The following is a 12,500-nucleotide window of genomic DNA, read 5'->3' on the forward strand; positions in this document are numbered from 1 at the left end:
TGACAATAGCACTCAGCAGAAAAAGACTGCATCCATTACCTACATTGACATTGAAGAGGAAGATGTAATAGCTGCCATAAATGAAATGAGCTTAAATTTGGCAACTGGCCCCACTGGTTTCCCGGCTGTCCTCTTAAAGTCGTGTAAACAAGAATTAGCAGGACCACTCCGGATACTCTTCCAGAGTTTCCTTGCAAATGGTAAACTTCCCAAAAAGCTGAAGGAAGGCACCATATGTCCTATCCATAAAGGCGGAAGCAGAGCAGAGGCTGGGAACTACAGGCCCATCTCTCTGACTTCACATATTAGCAAAGTCATGGAACGAATTTTCAGAAAGAGATTGATTGCGTTCCTAGAAGAAAATGACTTGCTGAATGAGACCCAGCATGGTTTCCGTCCAGGTAGAAGCTGCCTCACGCAGCTCCTGCAGCATTATGACTGGGTCCTGAAGCAGCTACTTGACCATTCAAATGTTGATGTGATATATCTCGACTTTGCAAAAGCCTTTGACAAAGTTGATCATGGCTTGATATGTCACAAGCTGCGAAACCTTGGCATAACTGGTAAATTAGGAGAATGGCTGCATGACTTCCTGAATGGTAGAAGTCAGACAGTTGCACCCAATGGAGAACTATCTAGGGAAACAAATATTGAGCGGTGTTCCGCAAGGAACTGTCCTGGGGCCACTACTGTTCATAGTGGCCCTTCTGGACATGCCCACGGTCACTCGGAGAGCCACTGTCACTAGCTACACTGATGACACAAAATTATCTCAGGCAATAAAGAATCCTGATGATATTGTAAGCCTACAGAATGACCTAAATGCAATATATGAGTGGGCAGAGCAAAACAATATGCAGTTCTATGCGGAAAAATTTCAAGTACTGCGCTACAAGGCCACAAGTGCCTCCCAACTGGCATACACAGGATCTGGAGGTACTGCAATCCCAGAACCACAAGCCGTGAGAGACCTGGGCATCAACATGTGTAGTGATGAATCATTTCACATGCACATTGTCAAGTTGACAGCAAAGTGCAGACAGCTGGCAGGATGGATACTGAGGACATTCCGTACAAGGGATCAAAAAGTCATGTTGACTCTATGGAAGACATTTGTCCTGAGCCGCCTAGACTATTGCTCTCAGTTGTGGTCACCACACAGTGTCAAACGGACAGCAGAACTCGAGGCAATTCAGAGGCACTATACAAAAAAGATCGCCACAGTCCAGCAGATGAACTACAGGGAGCGACTGCAGGCACTAGGTCTCTACTCCCTGGAACGCAGGCGGGAGAGATATGTAATAGTATACATATGGAAAATACTGGAAGGACTGGTGCTGAACTTTGGCATCAAGTACTACAGGAATGCCCGCACGGGTCGCCACTGCATGGTGCCAAAGGTGCCGTCCACTGCATCTCACATAAGAACAAGATACTGCAGCAGCCTCGGTTTCAGAGGACCTCAGCTCTTCAATGCCCTGCCAAAACATTTGAGAGACCTGCAAGACACGGATGTGGAGGTCTTCAAGACAAAACTCGACGCTTTCCTCTCCACGATACCAGACGAACCAATGGCTCGAAATGAGACACAGTTTAGGGCAGCGATGTCAAATTCTCTTATACACCAGATGTGCCATCAAAAATCTTGATTGGACTATATCAGGTGCAGGAGAAGAACCATGCAAGGAACGTGAAGAGAACAAAGCATAAAGACAGAAAATCACGGTGGTGCTCCAGCATGACCACAGCCACTTGGCTGAAACCCATAAATAAATAAATAAATAAATAAATAAATAAATATATATATATATAATGTATGCATGTATGCGGGCACATAATTACAAAAGGGCTGAAACTTTCACGCATAATTCGTTATAAGCAACATACACGAAATTCTTGTAAATCCCTACTGATTGCCAAATAGAAGAAAAAATATATATATTCTGTTGCTGAGTTCTACTTCTGTTCTACTATATGAGCAAATGTGTGTGTAAGATTTAATGGTTCTTTTTCGATCTTATCTTGCTGTAGATCTGAGTGTTCGATGTGATTTAGAAAATTCCATTTGTTTGCACTTGTCCTCTGTGTGTATAGTGGAAAAAAAAAAAGCGGTCAATGCTATATGCGAAGCCGTAATATCTTAAGACAGGTCTGTTGGTCTTTATTACGGTTGTTGTCCTTGAACAGTAATCCAGAAGTAAAATGTGTTTATGGGAAATAGACAATTAACAGTTGAATTTATTCATAAATTAAATCCGATCTCTCAGGCAGTGGATTTCCTTTTTTTTTTTTTTTCAAATAGAAACAGGAAAAGAAAAACAAACGTTTTCGTAATATAATCGCACTCACTCTCACTCTCCAAACAGACTCAAACTCGAAAGTACAGGTATGATTTCTATAAATTTATTTAGGAAGAGGTGGAGCGAATGAGTATGTAAAACCTATTCTCTGTTTCCTGGCTGTAAAGACATTCTTAAATTTTTCAGCACCGCTTTCTCCCTACCCACTCCCGTCATTGCAGGTAGTTCTAGTCTCGCAAATGCCAAAGTTCTTACTTGCCGATCGATCAATACAACTTTTATTTGGCGAATATTCTTAATTTCTTTTCTTTGATAAGCTTCCTTAATTATCCATACTGTGCTAATTAACGACTGTCCTTCAAAATTAAGAACTCATTTTTATAGTTTTGCGCAAGTTGTTTCCCGTTAGTACCTCCAATATCGATAGTTTGATCAATAAATAGGACCTGTTGTTAAGATTAATATTATTTCGATTAGTATTGGGGTATTGGGTTTAGTATTACATTTAATATTACTGATACCATTTTCCTACGAATACTACTACTTCTACTTTTTTTCTTTATTTATATGATTACTATACCTAGACATTAATTTTACTATAATAACCAATATATTCTGAATACAGTTTCTACATTAATACAGTGGTTATATTAATATTATGATATATTAATAACAGTATTGCGATAAGTTTCAAATTGCTGTTTCTATATTAATACTGTGGTTGCGATTTCTACATTAATGTTGTAGTTATTATTAATTCTTGCAATTAAAATTGTTTCTTTATTCTGATTACCTTCAGTGATATTATCAGTGAAGGTAATTGTCAATACAGTTTTTAGTTAAATGGATCTTCATATTTAGACACAGTCGAAATGGTGATACTGCTACTAATATCTCTAAAAGCACATCTTCAGAGTTACCCCTATCAGCAAAAAAAAACTAAAAAGATTCCTTTGTAAAAATTTTAGAATAGGTTTGAAACCCACTGAAAAGGCTCTCCTTATTTATTATTTAATTGTTCGTTTTACTTGAATGGGCGTGTAACTACAAGGAAATCGTTCATGTAGTATCTAGTTGTTGCCACCCTGTCTTTATTATTGTTGAAACAAGCTACCTACCTTATGATACAAGATTTGCAATATGTCACCTTTCTTTTAAATATATTAAGGCTTTCTTTACTAAGATTTGTCTGTTACATTAAAAGACCTATGCGACTGACTTACATACGAGTTTCCTTAATATATTCCCTCACTATTATATTGTTTCGCCCATGGCCAGCCTTATTTGTGGAGATTCGGTTGCAGTTTCTAACAAATCGCGCGGTGACACAGAGCTCTTATGTTAATTCCGAGTCACCTTTGATCAATGATAAAATCCATTCCAGGTATGACAAGCTTGTTTTTTCGGCTTGTAGGCCTATGTTATTTCGTAAAACGTTAGGGGTGGCTGTGAATTTTAGGGAGATCCTGACTTATTTTTTTAGCAATTTAGAAAAATAAAATACTGAATAAAATTGCAGTAACAAAAAAAACTTCGTCTCCGTTTTATGTATGGTAACACAACGAACATTTGACACAGTAAAGGCTGGTCTTTCATTTCGGGATTAGGAAATACTTCAGCCCCAACAACTACGAGCCTTCTACTAAGTTCGTGTGAGATCCCTTCTAAAGTGTTGCTCCCACATTTGGTGCGATGCTGCTGCTCTACATGCAAACAACCTATAGACTACATCCAGAGGCCATTCGTTTGATTGAAATACAGGGCGCTCACCAGCTCATTATTCAATCCTTTGGTTCACAGATGTGCTGTCGACTCTGTATACATTTTATACCGCTACTACGATGGCCTCTTCTCAAAGCTGGCTGCTCTCCCGCCATTTCCAATCAGACATCTCTCACCCACTCATCTCTTATTTTCTTGTCTCCTTCCTGCAGTGGATTCTATTACATGTAAAAGAAAGTATATAAAGTATGTTCTGTCAAGATAAAACTCTTGTTCTAATTATTTCATTACGTCTGTTACTTTAATTCAATAGATGAATATTTTCCATGATAACCGATTCGGCCTTTCAAGCCAGAAACCCTCACTGTAATTCCTTTCCTTATCCTTGTTGTTGAGCCCATAAAACATGGTCAAAAGGCGTCAAAGCTGTGAGTATCACGGTCTTTTTTTCTGGCATAGAGCCAGATTATTCAATATGGCCTTTTTTATGAAGACGATGGAGTAGGGAAATTTGGCTGCCATTTCTGGCGGATAGTGCGATCACGTAGTGTGTCTTACAGGTAAGGGGCTGCGTGTATGGGGACAAATTTGCTGTGCTTAATAAAATGAAAATGTTTTTAAACATTTTAACTGTTCCAACACTATAGCCAAAAAAGGGGGATTTGGATGCAAACTCTATTCTACCCTTTCATAAATAAAGTGACGAAGGGAATTTTGTGCGTGTGTGTTGACTAAAATTTGTCAGCTTGTGTACCACTGGCATAGAGGCTCCCTCGTTGACTCGTCTCTGTTTTTTGATCAACTTATAAACCGTGTCGGTCTCGCCGGTCTCAGAGGACCTGCAGAATCCCACGAACACAGACCTTTCTAGACTACAGTGAAATCAGTTATAGTTGTTATTCTGATCAGTACGAACCATTTCTGTAATTATGATCGATACGAATCATTGCTGTAATTATGATCGACGCTAGCCGTTATCGTCATTACAAATAACAGTGTGTAATTATATATATATATATATATATATATATATATATATATATATATATATATAATTTAAAGTCCATTTAAACGAGACCATGTTATGATAAAATTTATAATTTCTTCTCTGATGTTCTGATTATTTCGTTATATCGACCTCTCAGTTTAAATCCATAAGATGAATGAATATTTCCTTGTCAACAAATAAGCACCAATGAATCTGATCGTTACAACCCTTCTTCATAAATAGAACAACTACAAAACCAATTTCGCTCTATTTTCTCCTCGCTCAGCTGTGAAATATTGTTGTTTTACCTGGAGGCAGCGGTAGCCGTCCGGTGTTGTTTTGTTTGGAAACATCGTGTGGAGGCTCGGCATGCTAGCTGTAGCAGCCAAATCTCTCCCAAACCACACCTCTTACTTCCTTAAATAAGAGACAAATTAAATAACACGGTCCTAATACATACTGTTAAAATAACGGGATGGTCATGACTTAGAGCAGCTTTCATTATAGGGTCTTTACAATTAGGCTAAACAACAATAACAGCTAAAAATAGCAGCCAAAATAACCTTCCTCAACTCACAACACATAAAAAAAATCGGACAAGTAAGATAATGTAGTTCTAAATAAATTTGAAGCACTGAAGAAAAAAATAAAAACTGGATGGTCACAGCTATAATGCTTTTGATCATAGGTGTATTCAGTCGGAGATGCACTGAGGGTTAACAACATGGTTATCAACAATAAACCATGCTGTTAGGAAGCGAGCTTTTGACAGCTGTGAAGTTGTTTAACCCTGGTTCGCGCTGATCAAACAGATTTATGTGTTTGAGACGCTCCAACTGTGACTACTGTATCGGTTTTTCTTTTAGACATTATACGTCTATGACTATACATCATCCAAAGTGTTTTCTTTTTAAGATGTGGTTTTGGGAGATTTGGCCGCATTTTCTATTATGTAGATCGACCATATAGATATTTCGTTGTTACTGGAGGGATATAGTCAACTACTGGATACATATATTACCGGTGAGTTAATGTTTATTTCTTAGAAATAATGATTTTTAACATAGATACATTTTAAGAGACGGTTACAGTAACATTTTTATCTGCTCAAGAAAGGATTTGAACTTAGACTGCAACTCAAAATCGCGAGGCAATGTCTTCTTCATACCGTTACTGTTACTTCATTGTTATAATAACAACAGGGGACTAGTCGATTACATCGACCCCAGTGCTCAACTGGTACTTATTTCATCGACTCCGAAAGGATGAAAAGCAAAGTCGACTTAGGCGGATGAAATGCTGCTAAGCATTTTGTCCAGTGTGCTAACGATTCTGCCAGCTCGCAACCTTAATAATAGTTTCTGACATTGACACAAGGCCAGAAGTTTGGAATCTGAGGAACAGCTGATTATATCGACCTTAGTACTCCAATGGTAATTTATTTTATCAACTACAGAAGGATGTAAGGCGAAGTCGATCTTGGCAGGAGTTGAACACCTTGAAATCGACTTTGCCTTTCATCTTTGTTGAATCGATAAAATAAATAACACAAAGCCACCCTACAAAGACTAAACTAAAGTAAACAATTGAGGTTGGTATGTTGAGTGAGAGATATGCATAAAAGATTAGATTATCTATAATTAAAAGTAAAACGCTGTGAATATAACGTGTTCAGTTTTAGTTCTTGATTGGTTCCTATCTATTTTATCGACTCGGGAAGGATGAAAAGCAAAGTCAACTATAGCGAGATTTGAACTCTGATCGTTATTATATACCTCAAAGTATTTTGCCCCTTTCTCTAGGCTTGTCTCCTAATAGGGTGAACCAGGACACCCTGCAAAATACGATTGGATTTAATACCAAACGTCCTTCTTGCTGCTGCCAAATTGTAAATTGGCCCAGTCTAATTTAAAGCATCGGATACAATGCCTGGTTGCATTTGTTTCAAACCTTTGTTCTCCGAGTTCAAATTTTGTCATGGCCTACTTTGGTGGTAAACTTAATCAGTCGGTTTTAGTAACACCACCTACTGTTAGTGGACTCCACTCTGTTGCCGGCCAGGTCTCTGGCTTGAAATTAACTTCCTCCCGTTATTCTTGGGGGCTCATTTCACTTGGTCTTAATGCGAGATGCATAAGATACCAATTTGCTGTATTTTTATTCCATCAAGTTATTGACCACACATACACAGTTAATTTTTGAATTTTTATCATGGCAATATTTTCCATTCACAAAAGAAATGTTTTAAAAACATACATCACTATTATATGTTTAACTTAAACCTGATTTTCTTTTCCCTTTTTAATTGGTGTTGTAATTGGAAATTGTTACTTATCTCTGTGAGATGACTATATCATTCAGAGCTGTGCTTTACAAACTTTTGGAAATAAACATGCCATTTAACCACATTGATTTATCATCACTTAGGCTGCTAGAAGTTGACTTGCATAGAAAATAAAAGAGAACTTGTATATATATTTTGTTGTCTCCCGCAGCTGTACTTTCTATATTGGTGATCCTGGTGTTTGATCAGTTTCTTTTTTCTGATAACGACTATAAAATTTTTCAAATTTATTTTCTATTATCACCACGGTAATGTGAATGACACCAGTATACCAACCAGACATAAAAGTTTCCACTTTTTGGACTGACCAGCGACTGAGACAAAATGCTATAATGATGAGTATCTGTAAGTCGTTAAGGTCTGTTGCCCATTAGTTAAGACGTTAGACTAGCTATGGCACATCAGTCCAGGCATTGCTTCTATTGACTGCCCAGATAGTCGGCAGATGTGTTCTTGGTGTGACCTCAAGAATACAGGAAATTAAACTGCTTATTAGCTCATCATTTTTTCAAAGCTGCAGTTTACAGTGCAGAACTCTATAACAAAATGCTTCACTTTGTGAAGCAACTCGGTTTTCACTGGAGGACAGATGATGACTGAATACAAAACATTTATTTGCATGTATACCAAAACACTATATCAGTGCTTATTCACTCTCGAGATACTCATTTGTACAAAAGTACACATTATGCAGATTCATTTGCATCTTGTATAAACGTCATACACACACCACTGATGTGTTGTGTATGCATTCTTTGTTTGTTTTTATCAGTCCTTTTGCCAACTGTTAACATTCACTCTTGAATATTTGTATCATTTGGTTTTCTCTTGCTGTGAGGTTTTGCAATTCTGGCTTCTTAGCAATCTACAAAGAGCTAATGTAGAATTCCTTGTGCAACCAAGTATAGTTTTAGCCCTTCACTATTTTTCAATGAGGTTTTTTTTTTATCATTGAAAGAACAGCAACTTTCCATTATACACTGGCTATATAAATAGAACTTTTAACTCTTTCTCTCTTTTTCTTCAGAACTCAGACTGACTATCTCTCTCTCTCTCATGTACGTGCACCCACACACACTGAACTCAACCATAGTGGAATATCCATTATCTACTCTTGTTTCAGTTCATCTTGAAAACATGTTTCGGGAGAGCAAGACATCGATCTGCTGTATTTCTAGTCCAACATGTGTGTTAATTTTCCTTCATTTTATCTTAGCAAGAAATTCTTTTCCATTCACGAACATTATTTCAAGAACATATGTATGCATGCATGTGTGTATGCTATTATTTAGTTTAATTTCTCGATTTCTCAATGGAGAAATAGCCCGTTTGTAACCTAGATCCAAGGCTCCTTCAGTGGAATTTCAACTACACCAACAGGGTAGTTGTGCATGAAAGTATTTACAAGTATTTGGTGTTAGTATGTGTGCAGACTGTATACTTCTATATAGTTACTTGTCTAGACATGAGCATACATATTTATATGCTAAACATTTTTTATGTTGCTATTGAATATTGTTACTCTTCTCGTGATTAAAACGCGTATTTCACAAACTTTTGGAAATAAACGCCTTCTCCAACCACATTGATTTTTTTTATTGTGCTAGTCAGACCGGTGGAGGTCTACTTTCTGTTGGTGCATAGAAAATAAGTGAAGTGTTGCAATTCATAGTTGATCGTTCCTTTTCATCCTCCAAATATATGTGGGTGTAGATAAAATAATACCTGTAAAATAATGAGGTTGACTATATTGCTACTTTTCTTCCTTGTCTGAACCACCTTACGCCTTCTACACAGAAGCAATGAAGGACAAAATAGTCGTTTATTATTCCTGCGTAGCTGGATCTTCAATTATATTTTGATTTCCAGTTGCATCCACTATTCACTGTGCCGTTGATACCCTTCATCACCGAGAAAGCCATGAACGTCACATAATCCCATTTGACCCCACCTCCCGATACTTTGTGGTTCTATAAAAATCAGGAGTTTCTGCAGTGATACTCCTACTAAATTGGACTAATTATATTTAACAAATGTTTTTTGGGTGTTGGGGAAAATCTTTCTTTAGGAAAAAAAACTGGTTTAATACACAACATAAACATACATTAGCTTCTCTCTCCGTGCCTTCAGTATTCTGAGAAGTTTTAGAAAACTGCGTGATAAAAATGCACACACACATACACACAGAACATAAAAAGCATATGGTGATCTTTCGTTATGACTTGCAGAAATATAAAGAAAAGAAAAAATTGGAAAAGTACATATTTTTAGCATGAGTTTACTTCGTAAATATTTAGTGTGAATGCTCTTGTCCGCCTCACGTGGTCGGTACGACCTTTGTTGATGTATTATTTATTTCATGATATCGCCGGCAACACATTTCTCTTTCATTTTCTTTCCTCTCACCCTTTTTGCTAGTTCTATTTCTCTATTCTTGTGTTGCTCGCATTTGAGCGTGTTTAACTACACACAATGGCTTAAACATACACACAGACGCGTGCATGTATTTTTCCTAACAGTATCTATCACGTTATATATATCAATCGAACATTTTCCTCTAGATTATAATTGTTTCCAACGTATTCTTGCTTCTCAGTTTATTTATAAAACACCTTAGCTGATCTGATAACGTTCTTTAATCTCTTATCTTTTGTTATTCGTTTAAAGAAATGATTAAAGATAATAAATCAGTGGTCGTCCAAGTTCGGCTTCTGTAGTTGGCTTCTCATTGCAGCCGCCTTTTTTTAATTACACACACACGCACTCTCTCTCTCTCTCTTGACTGATGCTAACTCTTTTTATGTTATTCTTCTGTCTTCTCTCTCGCCATTTCGCCCCCTCTCTTATTCTCTTCTCTCATTCACAAATCCACTTTTTTTTTCATGCCTTTTAGTTTCTCTTTCAATATTCTCCGTTCGTATACAAACATAATTCTCACACACATGTAACCATAGGCGCGTGCGCGCACAAAATATTTGCCTGTGTCTGTGTATATACATATGTGTATAAAAGTATATTGTGTATGTATATATATGAATGTGTGTATGTATATATGTTTATATGTATATATGTTTATATGCGCATGCATATATATATGTACGTTTGTTTATATATGCCATCGAACATACAGACAGATACTCCAAATACGAACCAGCTCAGTTTTGTCCCTGTCACAACACATACACTACAGTGCCATTATTATTGTCTTTGAACTGCAGTAGATTAGTCTTTTGTCGCTACCGCCGTCGCCGCTGTGTTCCTATGATAGTAATAGTGGTATGTGGTGTATGTATGTATGTGTCGGGGAGGAAGGAGTGACTAACTCGGCATGCTTCTCTCCATGTGACGCGTAGAAAGGGAGAAAGAAGAGAGAGAGAGAGAGAGGAAGTGCTGTGGCCCGACGTTATTTCTTGTTTCTAATGCTCGATCGCTGCATACCACAGCATCATTCTGTTATCTGATTGGCAACTGCTTGAATTCCACATGATTATTAAAATGCAGTTACTGTTATGCCCTTCTACGCGCAACTAAGCCCACTGCATTCGTCTCTAGAGAAACAAGATAGAGGTTAGGAGGAGTGGATCTTTCTTAGGAACTGATCGAAGTGGTGGTTTGAAATAAAATAAAGAAAGGGAAAGAAATTCTTTTAAAAAGCATCATTTAAGCATCTCTCACTCACATGATTCCCTTAGACTAAAGGAGAAGTGCAGCTCCTTTGGGTTATCATATTCAAACAACAACAGAACTGTTCCAGATAAAAATGTGAGCGTGCGCTGTCAGTTTATTGTTGTTAAACACTGGGTCAGATCTGATCAAAAACATTTTAGCTATAACTATTCAGTCATTTTCTTTTCAAATATAGTGTAGGACTACGCTATTCAATGTGGCCTTTTCTTAAGACGCTAGAGTTTTGAAGCAGATGTAGATATTTCTTGCAAATCGATCAGTTCTAGTTGCTTCCTATTTGGGTGTAGTTTGTTGTTTAGCCCTAGGTATTTTCTGAATGAGTAGACTTATGATCTGAGATGTTTTGTATATTAAGGACTAACATTATTCAATGTATTATTTGTTCAAGAGTTTGTGTTTGGTGGGGGTGCGATTTGGCTGGTGTTTCTAGTAGATCGCTCCCTTGTTTCATTTGCACGTGACTGACTGCTTCCTCCCACCCGAAAGATTCATTGATTGTTCACATGAAGTGTGATTGGGGGCGCCGTATTTTGTCGAGACCACGGTTGAGTGGTTTCTACAATGTGTCCAGACAACGAGGAAGCGGGAGGGGCATATCACGTGTGTATTTGTGGAGGGTGAATGTCTCATCTCATTTCAATTGATAATTTTTTTTCTTTACTAAAGCGAACGTATCATTTTGGTTTTAGCATCCTTGTAGAAGTAAATTAATCAGTAAATCATTTCAGTGTAATTAGCAAATTATGTTAATGTATCAGTTTATTGAAAAATGGGCTGTCTAAAGTGTCCTCAATTCACTAGTGAATTGAGGACACTTTGAAGATCAGTCGTTCTGGTTTCAAATGAAGCTTCCGTTAACACTGTTCTCCGAACTGGAGAGACGTGAGTTCATATTTTATCAATGCACATCTATCCTCACAAGGCATTGAACTCACCCCTCATCTTTTGTCTGTCTCAGGTCTTTTTGTAGGGTATATACGGCAGGAGAGAGAGAGAGAGAGGGAGACAGAGAGTGCATTGGAAGTGGAGCATCGAACTAGTTAGATAGCTTGGAGTTCCGAGCACGAATCTGTCCATATTAGAAGTCTCAGCCATCCTTCAGCTGCAATACAACTGGTTGACATCTCTATGACAGTCAACGAAATTCCTGTCATTTGATTCATTCATCTTTCTTTCGGTCTCTCTATCGCTTCTGTACATATGCGGTGTTTGTGCGTACGCATGTGTGTGTGTGTGTGTGTGTGCGTGCGCGACCTGTATGATTATCTGGGTGTAGACATAAACATAACAGTAATCGATTTACATGGCTAATGCCTTGAAAACAGGAATGAAAGTCGCAACATCATACTACAATATCTGAGTGAATCTATTTGCATTGCTCAGTATAAAGAGCATGAGATCTTTTTTCCAGTTCCTTCTAAAAAAAAAACGGGTTTATAGGAATATCATATTTGCATTC

The 12,500-nt window shown here is 37.6% G+C and overlaps 1 protein-coding gene across 24 annotated transcripts in view; it reads left to right on the plus strand.

Annotated features, from left to right (window-relative positions):
- Nucleotides 1-12,500, plus strand: part of LOC106877319 (tyrosine-protein kinase CSK) — a 354,354-nt gene that overhangs the window by 9,542 nt on the left and 332,312 nt on the right. The window contains exon 1 of one of the 24 annotated variants that reach the window (XM_089349667.1): nucleotides 2,145-2,386. The exons of 13 other annotated variants lie outside the window; for them this stretch is intronic. The gene's annotated coding sequence lies outside the window, so the exon portion shown is untranslated. Of the gene's footprint in view, nucleotides 1-2,144; nucleotides 2,387-4,340; nucleotides 4,451-5,300; nucleotides 6,034-12,500 lie in introns of those variants that run through there. 10 more of the 24 variants (XM_089349679.1, XM_052966143.2, XM_089349677.1 and 7 more) reach the window with 10 other exon arrangements.

This window comes from Octopus bimaculoides, chromosome 3 (genome assembly GCF_046866305.1).
Source record: "Octopus bimaculoides isolate indiv1 chromosome 3, ASM4686630v1, whole genome shotgun sequence".
NCBI lineage: Eukaryota > Metazoa > Mollusca > Cephalopoda > Octopoda > Octopodidae > Octopus > Octopus bimaculoides.